The 5,483-nt window shown below is 44.9% G+C and overlaps 1 long non-coding RNA gene across 2 annotated transcripts; it reads right to left on the bottom strand.

Moving 5' to 3' along the window:
• Nucleotides 1–264: 264 nt before the first annotated feature.
• Nucleotides 265–5,245, bottom strand: LOC123124121 (uncharacterized). Of its 2 annotated transcripts, XR_006460985.1 has the most exons (10): nucleotides 4,800–5,245; nucleotides 3,648–4,473; nucleotides 3,448–3,513; nucleotides 3,246–3,348; nucleotides 3,079–3,154; nucleotides 2,118–2,382; nucleotides 1,935–1,981; nucleotides 1,813–1,848; nucleotides 573–1,060; nucleotides 265–484 (listed from the first exon to the last, which is right to left on the bottom strand). It is a non-coding gene; the product is annotated as an uncharacterized lncRNA (long non-coding RNA). The 2 variants fall into 2 exon arrangements; XR_006460984.1 differs by having other exon boundaries at nucleotides 3,079–3,348.
• Nucleotides 5,246–5,483: the final 238 nt, after the last annotated feature.

The raw sequence follows: 5,483 nt of genomic DNA, 5'->3' as shown, positions 1-5,483 counted from the left end.
GAGCTGCGCCTACTCTAGTATTTCACACAAATGTTGTTCCACCGAGGGATATAGGAGAGGCCACATAGCTCTTTACATAAACTAGATGACTCGTTGCGTCAATGGCGCAAAGGCCGAGAGGGAGCCAAGTATGGTGAGAATATTTAGACACTCAAGTCGAAAACCAAATGTGACCAACACTCCCGCATCCTCTGTTGGAAGCCGCCTTTTCTCACGGGATCTAACATAGATACATGATTCTTCCAGAGCAAATATTAGAGAAAATATAAAGCATGGAAAGCTTCAAGTTGTACTATTGAGACCATACCACGATATCTTTATTTAGTTTCTTTGGAAATCTAAAGGTCTGAGAGGATGGTACATGCGAGAAGCTGTGAATCCATAATAAAAAACTAAACTAACTTCCAAACAAACATTTCAAGTTTGGAAGCCACAAAAAGGCAGCCCAGATCTCTCGTTGTAGTGCAGGTACATGTCCTTAATCCTGCATCCACAGCCCATAATTTTTCAACACCTAAATCCATGAAATCCAACCGAAGGAAATCATCGCAGAAACATGTGTTGTGGCTTACGTCTTCGAGAAGGACTTCTTGGCATTCTTGTGCAGGTTGGACACATCAATCCTCGCTGCGAGCCCATAATTTCAGTCTTTTTTAATCTCTAACTGAACCAAATAACAAAAGCTTAAGCTTAAGCATCCACACACACAGAAAATGCAAAACAAATCTCACATAAAATTGTCCCAAGTCAGATACAGGGGAAACCAAGGTGAGATGCTCATGTTTCTTATAGGAAACAATAACCATAGGTAAATACATACATTATTGTCCTGTCCGAAGGTACCTGGGACATGAAACTAAGCCATTGAAATTTTTGTAACAGAATAGATGATAACACCAGTGTAGGCCATGAACAAAAATACAAAGAAGAAAATAATCAAGCATAAGCCACCTCGACCGAAGCAACGGTTGATCAACAGCAGGAACTTGAACCTCGTGATGCTAGACCATATATCTATGGTTACCCTTTTTATTTCTCCCGCCTAACCTGAAGTAGTTATCTGGACAAAATAGGGAGGCACACTTCAACAAATCAGTTCTTAGTAATTATAGAATGCCCTGTATTAAAGGAAGTAAAATCAAGCATGTATGTGCTCTAACTTTCATAACTGCATGTAAACTCAGCAACTAACTTTATGTACCAAAGTGTACAATTCTCAAGTTTAGCTACAGAGACGAAAACAGGGACATAGGGCGTGCATTCCAGTAGGCTCTGATAAACTCATTCCCAGCAATCCATTTCTTATATGAGTAAACAACAACGCTACCCAATTGCTTATATCAAGAATGACCAAAAGAAGCAAACCGAGCACAACTCTATAACCACATCGTTTTAAAAAATTCTCTTCTCTAAGCTAATCAAGCCTGCTCGTTTTTTTGGATAAATCCAGTTCGGTCAGTTAGGAGAAAAAAAGCAATTAATAAAATTACCCAAACTAAACAATCTTCTAATCTGCTTTAATGGAATATAATAAGCATTTGCTGCTGCTCTTTGGATGATATACTGGACCCCTTTATAGGCGGTTATGCATGCACATTTTACACAGTAGCCTGCATAACCCACTTAGCTTGCTTATACTGAACCCATATACATAATTTAACAGGCTAATAAGGAGACAAAGGCTGACAGCATTAGAAAAAGACAAGGCGCACCATAATCTCACCAGACAAGAACAAGTGGTAGGCCATGAAACAAAGCAAACAAAGCATGTAGCAAGAAGCAATGAAGTGCATCAATAAGAACACATCTAACCTTGCATAAGTATGACTGGTCCGGACGTCAGGAAACCTAGACAGGAAGAGAAAGAAGCAACAAACAAACATTTCAGCTCAGAGACATTTTATCAAACAGCAGACGAGCAAGAAATATCTTACATTTTATCAAACAGTAGCCTGATATATAAACAAGAAGTTGGATGACCCTGCAGCAACAAGATAAAGAGAAGTGAGAACAAGAAAATCGAAGAGCACGAGGACATGGAAAGCAAAGCCGGCTGAAGCGACGCATGCAAAAGAAAAAACGACAGTGACACTGATACAGAGAAGAAGAGCTGCAACCTCAACCAGTTCGACAACCAGGAGATGTCCGTGTGGACGAGGCCGAGGCCGCCCGCCAGGACCAGCTCCAGCACGAGGCTGAGGCCGCCCGCCAGGACCAGCTCCAGCACGAGGCCGCCCGCCACCGCGAGTCCCACGCCTGCCTCGTCGCACTGCGCCACAACCGGGGTCTCCAGGGCGCCTCGCCCTCCCCTCCCCGTGCCCCATCTCCACATCTCTTGTCAAATCTTCCCAGCCAGTTGAGACCTCCGTCTATCGCTTAGAGCTGCCAAAACAAAGCAAATACAATTAACTTCGAATTCTAGAAGTTGTGTTTTGGTATATATCTAAACAGTCTACAAAAATCAGTGCACGGAACATATCTAATTGAACTTTCAAAATCGTCAAGTAGATATTAAAGAAGATAGAATCATCATTGCAAGTGTACTCTCCATAACTGCATTGGCGCCTATTTTGTACAATGGCCTAAAGAAAACTCCAGTACATAAAAAGGAAGGATGCATTTATGGTAATGGAAAGATATTTCTAGCTTTTTACCGGTTCAGACAAATAACGCAAACAACAAATTGTCGATAAACATGGTAATGATTTGGGAAGGACGCCTGCACCATGATGTAAAACCATCGAATCAAATGTGAAATTGTATCAGAGAAAAGCAAACACAGTAGACATGGTTGATGCCTTGGCTACAATCTATGGTTCATCTTGCATCAGAGACCGCAATACAAGGATGTACTGTTGCCTAGTTCATTGAGTTCAAAGTGGTGCTTTGATTAAGAGGAATTTGGTACACCCGTCGATCCGATCTGTTTATAGAACTTTAGACCCAAACATAATAAATAATAAGCTTGTCCCATGTTAATGACAACAGTCTGACACACAATAGCTCTCCGACATCACAAAAAAAGATTTAGAAAACTAAAAAGTGGCGAATAAACATGAGAAACTCCTAACATATTACCTGTAGCAATCACAGTCACGGTCAGTGCTACGCTCCAGCTTCTCTCATTTCCACCGTCTCAAATGCATCAAGAATTCTACATGAACAACGCAACTAAGGAACCTAACTAACCAGCTTCTCTTTTATAGCATTTCCAAGTTTATAATCAGCAATAGCTAACGTTTCACCGTTGCAATGCTTAATTAGAGGGGGAAATAAATGCTTCCATGGCATATTATTCCGCTTGCATAGGAAATAATGGCCATAATGGCGCCAATGGCAAGAAATTGCCTGCAGAATTGAACAGTGCACACCAAGGCATACATTTCAGTCACTTTGAACATAGATGAGTAACGAAATAAAAAACCAGAGAGCTGTGGAAGCACTGACCTCGGGCCGTGCTGCCCTTGCGCTCCTGGCTCCGGGACTGCACGACCACCTATGAGTCTATCTTCCCTGCAAGTACAGGTAAAATCAAATCTATCTCCATCAGCAGACGAACCCAAGCCAAGCCAAGAACATGCATGGTGGTGGTGATGAATTCTCTTCCCCAGATTCAACGGAAGGCGTGGGTGCAGTGGAATACTCACGGAGGAAATCACTGCCCGAGAGGCCCTTGGCATGGACCTGATGCACCTCCAGAAGACCGCGCCCCATTGTATTCTTCTCACGGCACTGCACCTCCCTCTCCATTGACCTCTCTTTGGCCCTCCTCTCCTTCCTTCTCTCTCTCCTCATCTTCTCTCTCTCCTACACGGACGCCGCCACCTTGGTGACCGTTGGTGGTCCCCTGAAGCCGTGAAAGTGGCCTTGACCGCCGATCTCGCAGTGTGTTGCATATATATCCAATTAATTATTCCTTTTAGCATTACTTCATTTTAAACCGGTCTCAATCATGGCTGAAACTTTAACTCCTTTTTTGATGAGAACATGATGCTATCTTGATGTAGATTAATTCACCGTGGCATCTTGTTTTGACATACAGGTTTTTCTCTAAACATGAAAATCTATACGTACAGAGATACATAACCCTGAAGCTGAGTGATGATTAAATCAGACTGAATTTTACTAAGTACCTTTTATATAAATAAATGCAATTTTTCCTCTGAACCAAACATCAAACAACACAATAGCAGCCAACCACAAGTTTCATTCAATCAATAGCCTGTTTACGGTACCCTCAAGCATAAAGGATTTACCTTGACTACCCAAAGATATCTGAATCCGATAGGAGAATGGATTTGCTCACCTAAGTAGCGGCTGGTGATGGCCTTCGGGTTTGGGGTGCTCCCACAGTGACCATGGTGCCTCCTGGTGCCCCTCGACGCGCCTGCTGGTGCTCATGACCCTCCACCCCGACCTCGTGCTGACTGCCGCTCGTCGCTGCCACAGATGGAGGGCCGCGTCTTCAGCTTGCTGCAGTTGCACGCGTAGTATATTGAACACAATTTCATTCAAAGTGCATAACATGATCTATGAACACAATTTTATTCAAAGCATATGAACCAATTTGACTAATGCTTCAACCATTCAATCAATTGCTGCCACAATTTTCTGAAGTTAATCTAGAAAAGTGGCTGCATAGAACTAGATCCCAAAATAATCACATGAAGAAAGAAAAAACTATTTTTATGCACAAAATGGGACATCGTCTCTTCATACCTCACCGTGGAACACCTCACCAACAAATCCGTCACGGAGAGAGAGAGAGAGGGGGGGGGGGGGGGGGGGTTGAAGCTCACCTTGGTGATGGAGGCAGATGTGGTCGTCGTCGCTCGATGCGCAACTCCCAAAGCCGTGACTACCCCCTGGTGCACCATGCATGCCGCTCATCGGCAAGGCACGGCCAGGACGCTGTTGGTCCAAGCTGCTGCTGTCCGCGTCCTTCCAGGCCAATGACCCTCTCCCGTCAGCCAATGCACCTCCATCTCCTTTTTCCTCTCTCTTTCTCCCTCCTCTCTTTCCTTTCCTCTCTCCATGGCGCTGCATCAGATCTAACACCACCGCCATCGCCCTTGGCGTGCAGGTCGCTGCCAATGCCGCCGCCATCGGGCGAAGAAAGCGACGCATGACGGCGACGAGAGAAGTGGAGGGGAGGGGGAGGAGGGGACGCAGGGCTCCAGCGACGGGCGATGGCGGCGAGAGAAGGGGAGGGGAGGGAGAGGAGAGGACGCATGGCTCGAGGGGATTGGTGGCTAGGTTTTACCGTGCGAACCCCACGCTCTCTGTGGATCCCCTCTTTTCGCACGCAGGGTACACGCGAGACACACCGCAAAACTGGGCCCATGAGAAAAGGAGGCCCACCAATCATTCACTTAAGCAGGAGAGCACAACGTGCAGATGAACGAGTGGCTGGATTTTTTACAGCGCCGTAAATATGAGCCAGCGAGGCAGATCGAGCGTACAGGAATCATTTGAAACAGGGA

This window comes from Triticum aestivum, chromosome 5D (genome assembly GCF_018294505.1).
Source record: "Triticum aestivum cultivar Chinese Spring chromosome 5D, IWGSC CS RefSeq v2.1, whole genome shotgun sequence".
NCBI lineage: Eukaryota > Viridiplantae > Streptophyta > Magnoliopsida > Poales > Poaceae > Triticum > Triticum aestivum.
Note: the sequence above shows the minus strand (reverse complement) of the source record. Positions and strands in the feature narration are given on the sequence as shown.